The 20623-nt window shown below is 40.7% G+C and overlaps 1 non-coding gene across 1 annotated transcript; it reads right to left on the reverse strand.

The window, feature by feature from the left end:
- Positions 1-15020: 15020 nt before the first annotated feature.
- On the reverse strand, positions 15021-15094 carry Trnat-cgu (transfer RNA threonine (anticodon CGU)). The gene has a single exon. It is a non-coding gene; the product is annotated as a tRNA-Thr (tRNA).
- Positions 15095-20623: the final 5529 nt, after the last annotated feature.

Below are 20623 nucleotides of genomic sequence, written 5' to 3' on the forward strand. Positions count from 1 at the left end.
GCCTTTCTTCATCACTATGTTAACCACTGAGCCTAGTAAATGTTTGTTGTCATGAACTCTTCAAACAGGGGTAGAAGGAAAAAGTACAACTTAGCAACTTCTTCTGCACGAATGTGGTTATATGTGATGTTTGAATACAAAGATAACATGAGTCTCTCTACTAATTTGTATACATACACGGAAACACTCAGAGAGCCCTGGCTGAATACATAAAATAAGATGAAATAGCCTATGCATATTTTGGGGAGTGTCACCCACAAAAAATATATAGAATTGGCAAGTAGTTGCTTAATTGCATCTCATTCTAACCGCCAGGAACATATCTGAAAATTACTCATCAGCCTCATTAGAGTTGAGGTCCACTGGAGCAAGGTAGCCTAATTAACATTCTGGCTTGTGCTCTCCTTGATTTTGAACTTCACATATATACTGTCTGGATTCTGTCCTATCTACTTTGCAAAATAGTTTTCATATTTTTATGCTTTCAAAAGCAAATATTTATTTATTGTGAGTTTACTAAATGTACACCATGCTACATATTTAAGAATATAACAGGGCTGGGGAGATAGCTCAGTTGGTAGAGTGTTTGCCTTACAAGCATAAGGCCCTGGGTTCGGATCCCCAGCACCGCAAAAAAAAAAAAAAAAAAAAAAAAGAATACAACAAAATGAAAGAGACCAGATCATATTTCCTATGGGCACTCTGATTCTCTAAGAAGAGACAGATAGTCAGTACCAGAAGTATCAAAAATGTTTTTTGAAAGAGGAATATATGAAATATCAATACAATGACTAGAAGTAGTTAATTCTGCCTGTCAGGAAAAAATTAACAGGAGTAATTATATATAAACCAGATGGCAAAAAGTGAGTAGGAGTTTTCCAAGAGAACACACAGGGAACGGAACATTTCAGCCCAGAGACACCATGATATAGTGGGTACTGCAAGGAGGAGAGTGAAAGTTCACCTTCTGGCCTCGTCACTTCCCATATTTTAGTTAACAGTCACTTCTCTCTGAGATAACTATTTTTTTTTTTTTGCAAATTACACTCATTTATCTAAGAGATATCATAGAGCTTTCTTAGAACTGACTGAGATAAATTATAACATGGCTCTAAATCTCAGACATGAAGAAGTAATTATAACTTTCAAAGGCAAGGAAGTCATGATGAGGGTAGATCAGGAATTGTTTTTAATATCTTCAATGAATTCCAATGTACCCAGAGACCCATCTGTCATTGTTATTTGCAATCTATATTTGGAAAAGATTTTTGAATAAATTAAAGAGATGGTAAAAAGTGTCCACTTTACTTGTTTTTAAATGAAACTTTTTGTTAAGTTCACCTGCAATTTTAAGATAAAATGGAGACATTCATGTACTTTTTACCTAGTTTCTACTAATGGGAACATCATGCAAAACTCTACCGTAATGGCTCAATCAGGATATTGACACAGATGCAATTAAAATACAGAATATTTCCACCATCCCATCTCTCATGTTGTCCTTTTATAGCCCACCCTGATGCCCACCTGCCTGAACCTGTTCCTTATCCCTGGGAACCACTTATCAATCGAGTCTCCATTTGTATTAATTTTCATTTCAAGGAAATTATGTAAGTAGAAACAATTGTCCAATTTTTAATGTTTTCCTTTTATGAATTATGCTTTTGATACCAAGTTCATGAATTCTATTTAATGCTAGATCCTGAAGATTTCCTTTATGTTTTTTTCTCTAAAAGTGCATAACTTTATATTACATTGAAGTCTATGATTCATTTTTTATTAATTTTTATAAGATGTGAGATTTAGGTCAAGGCTTATTTATTTATTGCCTATACATGCCAATTGCTCCATTGTTATTTATCAAAAAGGTTATTTTTCATCTATGGAACTATTTTTACACCTTTTTTTTTTGTTTTTGAAAATCAGGTATGTTTGTATGGATTGTTTTCTGGGTTTACTATTCTATCCCATTTATTTACGTTCCCATCTATTTACCTACACAACATAACTTTTTTCTTTTTCTTTTTTTTTTTTTTTTGTACTTGCATTGAGCCCAGGGGTGCTGAACTATTGAGTCATGTCGGCAGCCCTTTTTGTGTTTTATTTTTAAACAGGATCTGGCTAAGTTGCTTAGGGTCTCGCAAAGTTACTAGGCTGACTTTGAACTTGTGATCCTCCTGTCTCAGCCTCCTGAGCTGCTGGGATACCATACCCAACCCAATGTATTCTTAACTACTGTAGCTATGTAAAAATTCTTAAAATTGGGTAGATTATTTCTGTCCCCTTTCTTAATATTTTTAATAATTATTTTAGCTATGTTTCCTAGCTTTTCCAAAGAAATATTAAGATAACCTTTCCTACATATAAAAAATATTATGCTGTACGTATTTTTTATAGGAATATCAATAAACCTGTATAAACTTAACATCGTCTCAAGGTTAAGTCTTTCAATCCTTTGACATGGAATGTCTCTTCGTTTATTTAGATCTCCTTCGGGTTTATTCATTCATTCATTCATTTGTAGTATTCTAGTACTACGTTGAATAAGAGTGGTAAAAGTCAGCATGCTTCTTATTTCTGATCTTACAAGATAAGCATTCAATCTTTTGACACTGAGTACGATGTTAATTAGGTGTTTTGAGGACACATTTTATTGAGTTGACCAAGTTCTGTATTCCTATTTTCCAAATATTTTAACTGTGAATAAGTGTTTAATGCTATCAAATGCTTTTTTTTGCACTAATTAGTATTCTCATGTGATTTTCATTTTTTATTGAATTTTAATTAATAATTATTATGTATATTTATGGAGTATCTGTGATGTTTTATTCTATGAGTACATTGTAGAAAGACTCAGTAAAGGTGACAGCATGTCTGTCACTTCACCAGCTTACTATGTTTTTGTGGTGAGCATGTTAAAATCTATTATTTTTTGCAATTTTGAAATGTACAATACATTATTAATTGTCACCACCACGTAAGACAATAGATCACTAAGTCTTATTCCTTTAGGCTAACAGAAACTTTGTTCCCTGTAATCAACATTTCTCATCTCTCTTCCTCCTTCTCCCTAGCCTTTGGTAACCATCTTTGATTCACTGTTTCTATGAGACTGACCTTTATAAGTTTCCTCATATAAATGAGATCATATGGTGTTCATTTTTCTGCACCTGAATTACTTCACTTAGCATAATGTCCTCCAGTTCCATTCATGTTGTCATGAATTACAGAATTTTCTTCTTTCATAAGGCTGTATAGTATTCCATTGTGTATGTATGCCACATTTTCTTTATCCATTCATCCATTCATGAACATTTACATTGCTTCTATATCTTGGTTAGTGTGAATAATGCTGAAATGAATATATGATTCACATCTCTTTGACACATCTGTTTCAATTCCTTTGAATATATACATAGAAGTAGCAATTCTGTTTTCAGTTTTTTTCTTTTTTAAGCAAACTCCATACTATTTTCCAAAAGCTATATTAATTTACAGTCAACAACCTCCCAGGCTTCTATTTTCTCCACATTCCTGATACTTGCTATTCTCCTTTTGATAATAATCATTATAACAGATGTGATATTTCATCAAAGTTTTCTTTTTAATTTTCCTGATTAGAGATGGTAAGCACACTTTAAAATACATAGTTAGCCATTAATATTTCCTCTTTTGAGAAATGTGTATAAGATTCTTTGCCTATTTTAAAATCAGATTTTAGTTTTCTTGTAATTGAGTTGAGTTCCTTACATATTTTGGATATTTCCCCTTATTAGATGCACAGTTTGCAAATATTTTCTTTCTTTTAATGAGCCATATCTTCACTCTGTTAACTATTGCCTTTGCTGTGAAGAAGCTTTTGAATCTGATACAGTTTCTTGTCAGGGACCAAGAAGTTCTTATTCTGAGAACATTCTGATCTTTACAATAAGCAGCAGCGCCCCTCCCTTCCCGCCGGCGCAAACTTCACCTTCCCGGCGGCGCGAACCTCACCTCCCGGCCGGCGCGAATTTGCACCCTATCAGGAACCCAGCAGAAGAACACAGCCAACCAGCCTGCACCTTGTCACACCCCTCCTTCCCTCAGTATAAATACCCCTGTGTGAACAATAAAAATTTGCAGCTTGATCAGAATTCCTGTCTTGCTGCCTCTCCCTGCGTCTCTTGTCCCTTCATTCCTTCTCTCTCAGGTTTGCGGTCCCGTGTTGATGTCCCGTGGGTCGGGACAGTTGGCGCCCAACGTGGTCGATTGGAAACTTTGAGAAGCGGAACGCTGCCCTCCGGGGAAGACTTGGCCAAGCAGGATTCGGGATCGCCCTGGTAGACGCAACCGGGAGTCAGATCCAGGAGGAGAGTGAGGTCAGCGCAAGGTAAGTGACGTACCATGGGACAAGCAGTCTCGTCACATGATTTGTTTCTGACGGGTCTCGAGGAGGCCCTCAAGACTCGGGGAGCGCGTGTTAAGAAAAAGGATTTAAGATTATTCTTTTCATACATAGAGGATTTGTGTCCTTGGTTTCCCCTCGAGGGATCGATTGATGGTAAAAGGTGGCTCAGAGTAGGAGACTGCCTCAAAGATTATTATGAGACTTTTGGTCCTCAAAAGGTGCCCGTCACTGTCTTTTCTTATTGGAATTTAATTAATGAGATTCTTAAAAGTTCACCCTTTGACAGTGGTACTTTAAAACTTGTAAAGATTGGGGAGCAGGCAATGCAATCTACCTCTCGCCCCCCATCGGCATGCCCTTCGGTTAGTATTCAAATGCCCCCTGCTCAGCCTTCTCAGGACCCTGGGACCCTCCCAGACCCTGGGAACCTCCCAGACCCCACCTTACCAAAGGAGTCCCCTAAAAATCCCCCTAAGATTTATCCGGTTTTAAATCCCCATGATGAGTTGACCCCAGAGGATGAGGCCACCCTGGAGGAGGCAGTGGCTCAACACCATTTTCCAGACCTGCCACCTCTTACAAATCCACTTCCCACTTATACACCCCCTGCCTTTTGTGCTCCGGTCCCTCAGGGACCTACTGCCCCCCCAGACATTTTTTCCCCGCTTCCCTTGCCTAATCTAACCCCTTTACGCGAGTCTCTCCAACATAGGCGGGAACAAATCCAACTTTTAAAAGAACTAAAAGCCCTTGATGCCGAGCTTCGCTCACTGGCCTTGGGCACGGAGTTAACACAAACTGGCCCAAAACCCCTTAATACTCGTAAGATGAAGCCACGTGGTCAGCCTGTTCTTGCCTTTCCAGTCACTCGCAGTCAAGCAGATCAGCCCCCCCAAACTGAAGCAGAGAATTTAGAAGGAAGTCAGGAAGAGGAACCAGGGGAGGAACAAGAGGTAGAACCAGAGAGGGAACAAGAGGAGGACCAGGAATCAGGGGATGAGGAGGAGCCCACCTCTGGACAGAGTGGAGCCCTTGGTTCTTATAAAAGGCTGAGCCTCCGCTTTCTTGAAAGACTTAAAAAGGCTTGTACACAGTATGGCCCCACTGCACCTTATACACTGGCCTTGCTAGAGAACCATAGTACACAGTGGCTCACCCCTAATGATTGGAAATTTTTGGCCCGAGCCACCCTCAGTGCAGGTGACTTCCTGTTGTGGAACGCAGACTTTAGGGAATACTGTCGGGAAACTGCCCAAAAAAATTCAACCAAGGCTTCCTCTAAATCCTGGACCTATGTTAAATTAGTGGGTAATGCGCCATTTGATACCAACCCTAAACAGGCGCGCTTTCCTACTGGGCTCCTAGCGCAGGTTCAAACTGCTGGTTTGCATGCTTGGAGACGGCTCCCTCAAAAGGGCTCGGCCACCACCTCCCTAGCAAAAATTCATCAGGGTCCAGACGAGCCTTATAGTGACTTTGTTGCCCGGCTTAATCTAACTGCGGAGCGCCTACTTGGACCAAGTGAAAACGAGAGCTCCTTTGTAAAATATCTTGCCTTTGAAAATGCCAACCCAATATGTCAAGATGTTCTTCGGCCCCACAAAGATAAAGGGGACCTTTCTGACTTCATTAGGCTGTGTGCCGGGGTAGGAACAGCCCATGCCATGGGTCTCGCCATTGGTGCCGCCTTCACCAAGGCCCTTCACCACCCTGGCCCACGTACTTGCTTTACTTGCAAACAACCTGGCCATTTTGCGCGAGACTGCCCAACAGGGAAACTGGGTCAAGGACCCATATTTCCTCAAACAGGGGCTAAACCACCTCCGCTCACCCTTTGCCCTAAATGTGGTAAAGGTCGCCACTGGGCCAAGGAAAGTAGATCCAAGACCAATGCCCTTGGACAGCCTATTCCCTCTAACTTCTCGGGAAACTCCTCTCGGGGCCAGCCCCTGGCCCCGACCACCCCCAGAGCAAACCCAGGGGCAATAAGGTTTGTTCCCTCTCAGACTCCCAACCCAATCCAGGCTCCCTGTCCTTCTCCACAATCACCTCCCTCCAACGTGCTACCCCAGGCAGCGCAGGATTGGACCTCTGTGCCTCCACCGATACAATATTAGACTCTATGCAAGGACCTCAAATAATACCCACTGGGGTTGTAGGCCCCCCTCCACCTCATATGTGTGCTCTTATTCTTGGGAGAGCTCCTACCACCTTACAAGGTGTTCAGGTCTTCCCTGGCATCATTGATGATGATTACACTGGAGAAATTAAAATACTGGCCACAGCTGTTAACGGAGTAGCTGCCATCCCTGCAGGAACAAAAATTGCACAATTAATACTCCTTCCCCTCAATTCAGGAAATTCACCAGGAAACACAGCCTCCTTAGGTTCCTCTGATGTGTATTGGGTCCAACCTATCTCCCACAAAAGACCCACTCTTACCTTATTTATTGAAGGAAAGAAATTCCGAGGGATCCTAGATACTGGTGCGGATGCCACAGTTATTTCTCAAAAATATTGGCCATCAGAATGGCCCCTCACCTCATCACTAACTGACCTTAAAGGAATAGGGCAATCAAGAAACCCCTTAGTTAGCTCCAGGGTGCTTAATTGGACTGACACAAAAGATAACACAGGGAATAAAGGAACCGTTACCCCCTTTGTTGTTCCTGATCTCCCTGTCAACCTTTGGGGACGAGACATTCTAAGCCAAATGAAAGTTATTCTTGCTAGTCCCGACTCTTTAGTCACTCATCAAATGCTTCGTATGGGCTTTATCCCTGGTACAGGCCTTGGGAGGCTAGGACAAGGACAGGTTGAGCCTGTACAGCCCATACAAAAAACAGACAAATTTGGACTTGGGTATGTGGATTTTTAGTGTCGGTCCCTGACCCTCCTGTACCCCATGCAGACAAAATTATTTGGGAAACTCAAACTCCTGTGTGGGTGGATCAGTGGCCCCTTACCCAAGAAAAATTAGAGGCTGCCTCTATGTTAGTACAGGAACAGTTGACAGCCGGCCATGTGGAACCCTCAACCTCACCCTGGAATACTCCTATTTTTGTTATTAAGAAGAAATCAGGCAAATGGCGCCTTTTACAGGATTTGCGCGCTATCAATAAGGTTATGCGCCCGATGGGGGCATTACAGCCAGGCATCCCTACACCGGTAGCTATTCCTAGGGACTATTATAAAATGGTCATCGACTTAAAAGATTGCTTTTTTACTATTCCTTTACATCCTGATGACAGACCCTATTTTGCTTTCAGCCTCCCCCGCATCAATTTTCAGGGCCCTATGCAAAGATTTCAATGGAAGGTCCTTCCCCAGGGTATGGCTAACAGCCCTAGTCTTTGCCAAAAATATGTTGCTCAAGCAGTAGACCCTGTGAGAGAGCGGTGGCCACAAGTTTATATATTACATTATATGGATGATTTGTTAATTGCTGCACCTAATACCTATGATCTTAATAATTGTTATTTGGATCTCTATAAAGCCCTTACTGCCTTGGGGCTTCAGATAGCCCCTGATAAGGTTCAGACACAGGACCCCTACACCTACTTGGGCCTCAAACTTCAAACTAATCAAATTCAAATCCCTAATATACAATTGCGTGTGGACCATCTCCACACTCTTAACGATTTCCAAAAACTACTAGGGGATATCCAATGGCTAAGACCATATTTAAAACTGCCCACCTATGTGCTTTTGCCTCTTAATGATATTTTAAGGGGAGATTCTGACCCTTCTTCTCCTCGAGAGCTTACTCCCGAGGCACAGCAAGCATTAATTCAAGTCACAGAAGCCATTGCTCAACAATTTGTTACACAAATATCTTATAACCTTCCTTTGGTTTTGGTTATATTACACACCCCTCATACACCCACGGGACTATTCTGGCAGCGGGATCCACATTTTAAAAATAAAGGTTGCCCCTTGCTCTGGGTTCATTTGCCCGCCACATCCTCTAAAGTTATTGCTGTCTATCCTGCTCAGGTAGCTTCTATCATTATTAAAGGTCGCTTGCTTTCTCGACAACATTTTGGCAAAGACCCTGATAGCATTCTGATTCCATACACTAAGGATCAAACCCAATTTTTGCTACAGACGAGGGATGAATGGGGTATTGCTCTATCAGGCTTTTTGGGAATAATCGATAACCATCTTCCCAATGACCCCCTTTTGCATTTTGCTCAGTTACATCCATTTATTTTTCCTCGGGTTACTCGGAAGGCTCCTATTCCACAAGCCCTTACTGTTTTTACAGATGGCTCCAGCAATGGCCGTGCAGCCTTTGTTGTTGATAATCAGCCCACCACCTTTGACACTGCCTATCCATCAGCACAGCTTGTAGAATTGTTTGCTATAACACAAGTCTTTATGACATTTTTTGATAAACCTATTAATATTTATACAGACAGTGCTTACATTGCCCATTCTGTGCCCCTATTGGAGATTTCACCCGCCATTAAGGCTTCCTCCAACGCAGCCTTTTTGTTTAACCAGCTTCAACGACTAATTCAGGCTAGAAAACATCCATTTTTCTTAGGACACATTAGAGCACATTCTGATCTTCCCGGTCCCCTATCACGGGGTAATGCTCAGGCTGATGCAGCCACTCGGTCCCTTTTCCCAGTTCTTATTGGATCCATCCGAGAGGCCACAGATTTACACAAACTTCACCACTTAAATTCTCAGAGCCTTCGGCTACTTTGTAAAATTACCAGGCAACAAGCAAGGGAAATTGTAAAAGCGTGTCCTGCTTGCGTTGTCTCCCTTCCTATTCAACATCTGGGTGTTAACCCTCGAGGATTACTGCCCAATCAGATTTGGCAGATGGATGTTACTCACTTTCCTGAATTTGGGAAAACAAAGTACATACATGTTTCCATAGATACCTTTAGTGACTTTATTTTTGCATCACCGCATTGCGGAGAAGCTACCAAGGATGTCATTTCTCATCTTGTCTCAGCCTTTTCCATAATGGGAAAGCCAGCACATATTAAGACAGATAATGGCCCTGCATATACCAGTACCAAGTTCAAACAGTTTTGTGCCACTCTTCAAATCTCTCATACTACTGGAATTCCATATAACCCTCAAGGTCAAGGCATTGTGGAACGTGCACACCTCACCTTAAAAACCTGGCTTACCCGCCTTAAGGCCTCTTCCCTTGCATTTACCACTCCCAGGGATCGCCTTAATCATGCATTATTTGCTCTTAACTTTCTTACCCTAGACAATGAAGGACATTCGACCGCAGACAGACATTGGCATCCCTCTTCTAGTTCTGCTCGCCCATCTGTTATGTGGCGCGATCCTTTAACAAATAAATGGAAAGGCCCAGATCCCGTCCTCATTTGGGGACGAGGCTCAGCTTGTATTTTAGATCAAGAACAAGCAGCCCCAAGATGGTTACCAGAACGCCTGGTCAAACAGGTCAATGATTTACCACAACCCAGGGACGGAAACCTTCCCCCTGAGGATGAATCTTCCTCTCTTATAGATGCAGCTAACAATCTATGCGAAAAATCCCCTGAATGACAGACCCTGTTCTTGCACAACCTCTACAGCAGTGGCCTCAGGTACTGCTGGTTTGGGGGTCTCTCTTACTCAATATACAAAATTATCCAGACAATTGATTTCTGATGTACAGATACTCTCAAGCACCATACAAGATCTTCAAGATCAGGTGGATTCCTTAGCAGAAGTGGTCCTACAAAATAGGAGAGGTTTAGACCTTCTAACTGCCGAACAGGGAGGCATTTGTCTGTCTTTGCAGGAAAAATGCTGTTTTCTATGCCAACAAGTCAGGAATTGTTAAGGACAAGATCAAACAGCTGCAGGAAGACTCAGAAAAACGCCGACAAGCACTGGCTGATAATCCACTATGGACTGGATTCAGTGGACTCCTTCCCTATCTTCTTCCCTTCTTAGGTCCCCTCCTTTGCTTGCTGCTTATTGTATCTATAGGTCCTTTGATATTCAACAAGATCATGGCTTTTCTTAAAGCTCAAATTGAGGCTATACAGGCGAAACCTATTCAGGTTCATTACCATCGACTGGAGATGATGGATCGTGATGATGATCTTAAAAGACCATCACCCCTGTGAGCTGAACTGGACAGCCAATGACGGGTAAGATTCGTGAGAGCTCATACCAACCTAAGACAGGAAATGAGGGCTAGAGCCTCATTATCCAATGACGGGTAAGGATGTTGCTCTGCCACGGACAACCTAAGACAGGCGCAGTTCCCGAGGGATTGTCACTCCAGCTCTGTACCTGTTCGGGCAAGCCGCGCCCCCGCCTCAGCGCATAGCCTCTATCACCCCCTTAAAATATGGCTATCGAAAAATGGTCAATAATTTTATATAAGAAAGGGGGAAATGTCAGGGACCAAGAAGTTCTTATTCTGAGAACATTCTGATCTTTACAATAAGCAGCAGCGCCCCTCCCTTCCCGCCGGCGCAAACTTCACCTTCCCGGCGGCGCGAACCTCACCTCCCGGCCGGCGCGAATTTGCACCCTATCAGGAACCCAGCAGAAGAACACAGCCAACCAGCCTGCACCTTGTCACACCCCTCCTTCCCTCAGTATAAATACCCCTGTGTGAACAATAAAAATTTGCAGCTTGATCAGAATTCCTGTCTTGCTGCCTCTCCCTGCGTCTCTTGTCCCTTCATTCCTTCTCTCTCAGGTTTGCGGTCCCGTGTTGATGTCCCGCGGGTCGGGACAGTTTCTTTTGTCTATTTTTGCTTTTCTTGCTTCTGTTTTCCAAATCTTATCCAAAAAAGTATTGCCAAGACCAATATCATGAGCTTTTTCTACTGTATTTTCTTTCAATAGCTTTATTATAGTGTTAGTGCTTACATTTAAGTTTTTATCTATTTTGAATTGATGTTTGCATATGGTGGGAAATAAGGACCCAATTTTGTTATTCTTCATTTGGATACCCGTTTTCAAAATATCATTAAATGAAGAAATTGTCCTTCCCCCGTTGTGTGTTCTTGGCACCTTTATCAAAAATCAATGGATGATAAATACCTAGGATCATTTCTGGGCTTTCTTGCCTTTGCATTCATTGACATGCTGTTTTATGATTTGTGATCTGCAATGTTATTGAATTTGTTTATTAGTGCCAAACAGGTTTTTTTTTTTTTTTTTGGTGAAATCTTTAGGATTTTATGTATATGATTATACATAATTTGTCATTAGCAAACAAAAAAATTTTCATTTCTTCCTTTCCTATATAAATGACTTTTGTTACTTTTTCTTGCCTAAGTGCTCTTCCTAGGCCCTTCAGTATTATGTGAAATAGAAATGGTGACAGTAAGCATCCTTATCTTGTTCCTAAATTTGGAGGGACAGCATTCAGCTTTTCACCATTGAGAATGATGGTAGCTATGGATTTCTCATTTATAACTTTAACTGTCTTCAGGTGAATTTCTTTATACTTATTTCATTGAGAGATGTTTTTAATCATGAGTGAGTGTTGAATTTTGTCAAATGTTTTTTCTATATTTATTGAAATCTATCTGTCCTTCCTTTGGTTAATATGGTGTATCACACTTTTTTATTTACATATATCAAACCATGTTTGCATCCTTAGGATAAACCCTACCTGTTTATGGTAAATTATCTTTTCAATGTGTTGTTAAATTATGTTTGGTAGTGTTTTGTTGAGGATTTTTGCATCTATATTCATGAGGGACATCGATCTGTAGTTTCCTTGAAGTGTTCTTGTCTCACTTGGTATAAGGGTAATGTTGATCTCCTAAAATGATCTTGGAAACGTTCCCACCTTTTCAAGTTTTGAGAAGACTTAGAGAATGGTATTAATTTTGTGAGTCAGATGATGCATCTCCTGGACTAATTCTTTAAAATCTATATTACTCCTACGTCTCATTTATTATTCTTTCTATTCTCTTTTGTGGAACATTTATCAACTTACTTTTCAAACCTGTTGTGTTCTCATTTATGACACAGTCTTTTTAAGACCTAAGAGCTCTTTTTATTTTCTAAAGATTTTCCTTTTATTACATTTTGTTCTTCATTCACAGATGCAACATCTTCTCTCATCACTTCAAATATATAAATAATAGGTTAATTTTTTAGATTTTCTAAAAATTTTTTAAAATTTCTGCTGTCTCTGGGTTGCTTTTTGTTTATTTTCATGATTTTGGTCTTTGTCTTTCCTAGAACAGAGGTCTTCTTCAGAGAGTAATAATCCTTGGGTGTCTGCTCATACGTGAGTGAGAGACCAGAAATGTGACTAGGAGTTCTTATTAGGGAGGTTGCATGGTGGCCAGGTTGGAACATTTTTGGAGAAACCCTGGAATTGGAAAAAGTCAGAATTTTTCTTCCTCTTATGCTAGTCATATTCCCAAGAGAAGATTCCTCCCATTTTCCACCTGAAAGTAAAGTGAGGAACCTGAGAAAGGATCCTGGAGAGGGCATTATCTATCAGTGTGTACACTTAATATTTCAGCTATTGATTCAATACTTAGGCCTCACACTGTACTTTTTGGGCTTCAGTGCAGGAACTCCCTATTTTACCCTTGCTAGAGTATAAAGTTGCTGGGTGGTACCAAATTGGAAGAAAGATTTAAATTTCTTGTTAATGAGCTTAATATATACACACACACACACACACCCATATATTGTGTTTGTTAGGTGCTTCTGTTTATTTCTGCTTCAGAGATACCTGATGCCACCAGTTCCTGCATCTCTTGCAAATTCTGGGGTTAAATTATATTAGATTTTAGCTTTCCTCTTGCTGCTTATAATTTGGATTTCTTGAGTTGCCTAAGTAGGTACCCACTTGTCTATGTCTCCTTTTCACCTACCAAAATATGTTGTTATTGTCTTCTTCCTACCATCTTCTTGCCTTCATTTCTTAAAAATTAGGTTTACTGATAGTTTGGTCGAGTTTCGGTGTCAGGAGGTCAGAATGAGTTTCCTGAGCTCAATCTGTCAGAACTCCATATTCTAAAACTTTTCTTTGGTGGTACATGGGGTTAGACATGGAGTAGATCCAAAAATGTGGCAAAACAGAGAGAAAAGAGGTGATGAAGGGATGAGCTTCGGGATTTGGGGAATAAAAGAGAGTGAGGGTAAAGTGTAAGAGAAGATTCTGAGTGTAATAGCTAGCTTTCTTTTACTACAATGAAATAACTGAGGCCACTAACTTTATAATGAGAGGAGTTTATTTAGCTCACATTTTTGGAGGTTCAAAGATGTGAAACCCCATTGTCTCAGTTCTAGCAAAGACTCTGAGTGTGGCAGAAAAGACCTCTACACAAAACTCTCCAGGTTACTAACCACATTACAGAAGATAATTTAAGTACAAGTCAGGTTATAGAAAATATAAAGTATTTTACTGAAAAGCAAAAGTACATACTCAAGAGCTGCGTGTGGACATGCGCAAAAGCTGAGCCACCTTGCAGTTGGATTGGTTGTGGTTTATATTGGTTAGGGGAGTTAATATTCATAAGTAGAGGCCGGCGATGGATGAGGTTCCTTGGAATTGGTAGGTCTCCTTGCAGAACCCTGCTCGATTTCTTTAGCATTTAATTATACAACTAAGTAGTGTGTGACTACGTATGGTAATCAGTCTTGATAAGCAAGAAGATATGATAGAAGTGTTTCATTTAGGTTTTTCATTGCTATGAATAAAATATCCAATAAGAACAAGGTAGAGGGGAAAAGTTAATTTTGACTCATGGTTTCAGAGGTTTCAGTCCATAGACATCCTACTCTTTATCTCTGGGCCCAAGCAAAACATCATGGCAGAAGTGCATGGAGGAGGAAGAGAACTCAGGACCTGACAATCAGGAAGCAGAGAAAGAGCTCTCACCAGGGACAAAATATAAACCCCAAAGGTATGTCCTCAGTGACAAACTTCCTCTCGTCATACCCTACCTGCCTACATTTACCATCCAGTTAATTCATGGATTAGGTTAAATTTCTCATAATTTAATCATCTCACCTCTAAAACTTCTTGTGTTCTCATGCATGAGCTTTAGGGGGCCACCTCATATCTAAGCCATAACAAGAAGTCACTTGCTTCTTGGTATGCCTGGGGTTCAAGGATGTGGTCACTTTGTGGTTAGACAGAATATTGCTGTGTCCAATCAAATGCTAACAGAATGCCTTTGTCTGAACAGGAAGCCTGACGTCAGTGGGATCCTTGTTGGTTAAGTAACTGCCAGTTCAGTAAGACCAGCTCATACTCCCTACTAAGCAAGATTGCCTGTCCATACCTACTTCCTCTGTTCCCTGTTCCAGTCCCACAATCCTTTTTGAGAGTACACTCCCCATGACCTGAGGACCCCCCCATCAGGCCCCTACCTCCCATCATCTTCCAACAGCATCACCCTGGGGACAAAGTCTTCAATCACAACAGACCCTTGGGGGACACAATAAAACAATTATACCACTCCAAACCCAGCCCTGAGGTATATAAGTTATGTGGAGAAAGAGTAGATGTTTCCATGGTTTATGTTTAGAAGTCCATACTTTCTTAATAGTCTCACATATATTTATATATATATATATAAAATATGTATAATTATATTAAAATCACATTTAGTGACCTATACAGTTGCTCCCTGTTGTTCACTGGATTTTTTTTTTGCGGTGCTGGGGATTGAACCCAGGGCCTTGTGCTTACGAAGCAAGCACTCTACCAACTGAGCCATATCCCCAGCCCTGTTGTTCACTGGAGATTGAGTGAGAGCAGCGGTAGCTGCCAGCAATATCCACTCTGGTTGCACCTAAGGCTCACCACCTGGGGTCACAGTACCTGAGAGGACCACCTCTGTTCATCACTAGAAGTATTCTGACAACAGGCATGTTAACAGGCTGCCAGGACTGAAGCAGATCAACCCAGATCTTAACCCTACATTGAAGTGTGCCAGGAACTTCTATTCCTGATTGCTCATCCTGTTCAAAAACTATCACCCCAATGTCCTGACGACTGCCTACTCTTTTTCTGAATTGGTATTGGGTCAGGTTTGAGCAAAAGCCTGTAAAATATGGTACTTCCTTTACTTGAGATAATCAACAAACACCATCTGTTTCTAACTTCATATTCTTATCATGCAAGATTTTTTTTTAATATGTTACCTCAAATCCTTATGAAACAGGAGGTACATTAGTTACCAAAATGGAATAAATATAGTCAATTTCTTTAATTTGGATTATTTGCTGTTTTGGGTCATTGGTTTTTCTGGGAAAAGGAATTAAAATAATTGGTAGGTAAATTATCTTTCATCTTCAGTATGCACGGGTAAGTAATGATTAGGTTGGCATTATGTGTCACCACATGAAGATGTCTAATGGAAATTACCTGTCGCTTACAGAATTGGAAAGCAAGTTAATTTCTAATGACCTACATTGAAAATCCTACTCAGGTAAAGATTTGGTGAGTAAAATACAAATTAATTAGGACCACATAGACCTATGTGAAACAAGCACAGATTTTTGAGTGAAAATATATATATACTTGATAAAATATTGAGTTTATGTAATTCATAAGTTAAAAGTTTAAGATATTTAATAAAAGACATAATACCACTGAACACATACACATGAATTACTATTATTTAAAGAGAGTAGAAGGTCATATATCTTATTAAATATGTTAGCTAAAGCATGCATTGAATATCAAAACCTCCATAAGACTAGGAGAAGAGGACAACATCTGGTTTAAAATATAAACAGGTTACTTGGAAAAGAGGCCACCCCTCAGGACGTCAATAGCAGTTACATTGCTTGACATGCAGCAGTGGGGGGCGGGGGCACCACGAGAGAGAGTTTTGAGATTTGAAAATCAAGAATGACTTAAAAATTGAAGAAAAATGCTAAGCTATGTTAAATGTATGGAGAAAGTCATGATGCAAAGTTCCTTGAACAACACTTAGGAGTTTTCACTGTGCTGGGTTTAAGTCTGATTAACACTTAAGGTCGCTGTTTATATAATTTAAAAGGTCGCCGAAAAATTCGACCTTATGTTGTCTTATGTTGTCTTCATACAAAGGAATGACTCAAATTGCACATCTGACTGAAAAATTGTTGTTAGGAACAGGTGTCTTGTTATTTGAACCCAGATATCTTGCAGCCAGTTCTCTGCTCTGCTGTTACCTGACCCTCTTTTGATGTTATTAAGCATGTAAAAAGTTCTACCAGAACAAATACTTACTAGTAAGACACTTACTAATAGAGATATCTGCTCAGGCTGGGACTTTTCTGACAATGGTAATGATCTCATTAGTTATTTTAATAGTTTTAATAGTGCCTTGGAGAGTAAGAAGATCTGCCATTAAGGGAGGAAAAAGCACAGCTGAGTTGTCTCATTAATGAATTAAGCCACTTATTAGCTAATCTTCTCCAAAGTCTCTAATGATGTTCTGTCTAATGGGCACTAGGACTACAGAAGTATTTTAATAGAGAGTCCTTGTTGAAATAAAGCCTTTGCAGCTGTAACACCGATTACTTTACACCCAATACTAACACCACCAATAAGAGCAGCAGTCAATTTTTATTGAGTGCTTACTATGTGTCAGGTGCACTGGGAATAGAATACCTGAAAAGACAAGCTGAATTAATTCATTTGACTAACTAATGGATATCGAACTAAAGTCGTACATAAATTTATTAAATTGCACCAGTTGACATGATTGGTCAACTGTTCAAAATTGGACAGATGGAGGATACAGGTGGGTCCTAAAGGTTCAAGATTTATGAGACAATATGGATCACATCTTGCCTCTATGGGGGAGAAAATTCATTTTTGACAGCATAAATCTCTATACTGAGGTAAGAAAGAAGAAGGTTTTGTGGTTGTGGTTGTTGCTTCTTTCCTGAATCTTCCCAACTTGCATGTAGAAGTCTAAAAATAATGTTCATGTACAGAATGTAAACCACTGTGTTAGGTGGTGTGGAAGAAGGAGACTAGGTTTCCCTTTCCCTGGAAGTTAAATCTCTAATGCCCTCTAACAGTTGATTCAGACCATCTAGTTCCTCATCAAATCCTAGTCAGGACAAGTAGTATATCAGAAAATCTATCACGGGATGACACTGCGCAGCACCCAAGAGCACAGGCTTGGGAAGTCAAAGTCTGTACTGAAACTCCATCTCTGCTTGTTAATATTTGACTTTGCTTGCTTTGTTAAATTTTTCAACATTTCAACTTTCCTCATCTCTGAAAATGGAGACACAAGTAGCCACCTCATTGGACAGTTATGTATATAGTTATGTACAGTTATGTATAACGGTACACAATAAGTATCTAATATATGGAAGCTGTTATTATTTTTATGTTTATTATTAATAATGGGAGTACCACTCGGGTCAGTTCATATCAGTTATATTATGCCTTTGCCTAAGATTTCAATACTCCTACAACTGGACTTGAACTTTGCCCAAATTTGTTTGTCTATCTTAAGTTTTACTAAATTTCTATCCCAGGGCCTGGACCCTGCCTCCTTTAAACACTTATCGACAATACAGTTGCCTACTCCCTCCTTTCCGGTATCCAGTTCACAGGCTGTATTTTTGTCATGGCTTAAATCATCAAAATGGTGCTGGTGCCCACTGGTTTCTGAGCAACAGCTGACACAAAAATCTTCTTCTGTATCTCTGCCCCAACTTAACAGCTGGACATATTTAGATCCCAGAAATTGCCTCCATCGGGGCTGACTTGCCTTTTGCATGATGAATCAGTTGGCCGTCATAGTTGGGGCAACCAGATACCAGCTTGTGCTTCCCATGTCTCTACCCTCTCTTCAGACTCCTTCCTGTTGGCTTAGGTCTTAGCACATTTCTCATGAGAGCACTTTACATGTTAAATCATCCAGAGGAATAAAAACTCACAGCAGCTTCATCAAAGAGGGTTAAAATTCACTTTTCAACATAACCTTTCCTTCTAGTCCTAAAATACTTGAACAATGGACATAATCCTTTGCTGTTTTACTACTTATTAGTCAATAGAATTCTATGAATAAATACCAGTGCAGTATCCAACTCAGTAATACATACCATTCTTACTCTGTCTTATATTGGTTTCTTTATGTGGATACAAAAACAATTCGATGGAAAATTAAAGCATGTCTCGAAATCTTTATTCCATATTCAGCAGCCTATAAGGAAAATGCAACAACTAACATTTTAGTACTACTGCAACATTAAATGGCATTGATGCCCTTCAACATTTTTAAAGGGGAAGATCTAGCTATTTATCTCAAGTGAAATAGGGTCTCAAAATAGAAATCTTCATAAAGAAATTCTGAATGTATAATCCTCTTACATAAAACACTTTAAAGGCTCCTAAATCCTCCTAGGATAAAGACCCCGGTCCTTTCCACGGTCTGTGCAGCCTGACATTATCTGGTTCTCACAGTTTCTCCCCCTGCCTCCTGTCATATCACATGGCCCCTGCCCTTGCTGTGTATTCTCCAGCACCCATTTCCTCCTCTCAGTTCTCTGGGTTACCTCTCTCCAAAAGGCCTTTACCATCTCTTCCAGGAACCTGTTCTTCCTTTAGGTTGTGGCTCAGTTGTCATTTCCTCAGTTATCCTTTTTTGACTTTTCAGATTAGATTGGAAACCCTTAGTGTGTGCTTTCTTGTCGGGGTTTCCGGGACCCCCAGCCTTGGGCACGGTCAAGATGGCGCCTGGCGCTGAGCCAAAAGCGGCCAGCTATACAGTAAACAACCAGCGAATTCCAATGATTGGCTAGTTAACAATGTGATTAGAGCATGTCCCCCTCGTGTACCTATTCTATGCCTGCAGCTGTCCGCGCGTTTACCTCGTGTACTCTCCCCTGATTGGTTGAAGTGTATATAAGCCTGGTGGGTGGGAGAGTAAGGAGGAAGCTGAAGCTGAGAGCAAGAGGAAGCTGAGAGTAGGAGGAGGAGAAGCGAGGAAGAAGAGTGCGAGCGAGGGCGAGAGCCGAGTGGGAGAAGCGGAGCGGCCGAAGCAGGCGTGAGCCGAGCGGGAGAAGCGGAGCGATCGGAGCAGGCGAGAGTTAAGCAGAGGGAAAGAGAGCGAGAGAAAGAAAAGAGAGAAGGGGATAGAAAAGAGGGAAAGAAGGGAAGACTGTGCACAATAAACTTCCAAAGCTTCAGACGTTTGTCGTGTCTCTCTCTGCGGCCAGAGGGAACGCGATACTTTCTTGCATCAGATGTCACTTCTGTGAATCACTTATGGCATTATGATCTCCCACAAATCTGTGCAGTTATGTGATTAACATGTCAAGTGCCATGAACTGCATGTCGAGCCATAGACTATATTGATTTTGGTCTTCATAGACGTTCATGGTTCCTGGAACACACAGCACATTTCATTAAAGGCAGAGAGGGATTAGAAGTCAACCAGGCTTTGCTTTTCCAAGGAGCCTGGTCATTCCCAGTCAGCATCTCCCAGGTCAGCAGGGATGGCTCTAATTAGTCATTCAATGTCCTCCATCTGTGCCCTCTGGTGGGCTGCTCACTCTCAGCAACCTCATTTCTCTAGTTGATTTTTTTTTCTTGCAGTTGTCCCACTTGTATTTATTATTCTGCCTTGCAACCTGCAGTCATTGTTCCTTAATTCAACCAACTCCTGGATGCCCCTCACAGACTCAGTTGGGTGTCTGACCCTAGTCCAGGTCACCTTCTGTAAGCTTAGAGCTCGACACTTCATATTCAATTTTATTGTCAGGATGTGCTGATGGAAGCCACTCACAAACTCAGGCGACGTCCGGGAAATGTATTCTTCTGTAAATGCTTCCCATGTCTTGCTTATGCTCACCATAGGGAACTTTTCTTTCAGTATTTTTGCCTCAGATGGAGATTCATGACTCTCAGGACATTATCCCAGTATCGACTGTTCTGCTTTGTATGGCTGCATTAGTGAAGAAAAGGACTCATGTTTACCAAGAAAGACACAAATCCTTAAACTCAGGTAGGTTAGTAGGAAAAAAAAATTCATAAAAATGCTCAGAGGTTGAGATTGCTTCTTCAAGCCTTTCACAGCAAAAATATGTTAATATTTACGAATCGATTCCTAGGTCAGGTCAAGAGCATGATCTTTCAAACCAAATGTTCAGGATATTAGCTGCCATGTGTGTACCAAACCCCCCTCCAATGTGACCCCAGTCTGCATCTGTTTATAGAAATGTATGAATCAGGATAGTCCCAGTTTATGTGAAACACAACTCAATTATATCCTGAGCTTGACCCAAATTCTAAATTAA

The sequence above is a fragment of the Sciurus carolinensis genome, chromosome 4 (assembly GCF_902686445.1).
Source record: "Sciurus carolinensis chromosome 4, mSciCar1.2, whole genome shotgun sequence".
Lineage (NCBI taxonomy): Eukaryota > Metazoa > Chordata > Mammalia > Rodentia > Sciuridae > Sciurus > Sciurus carolinensis.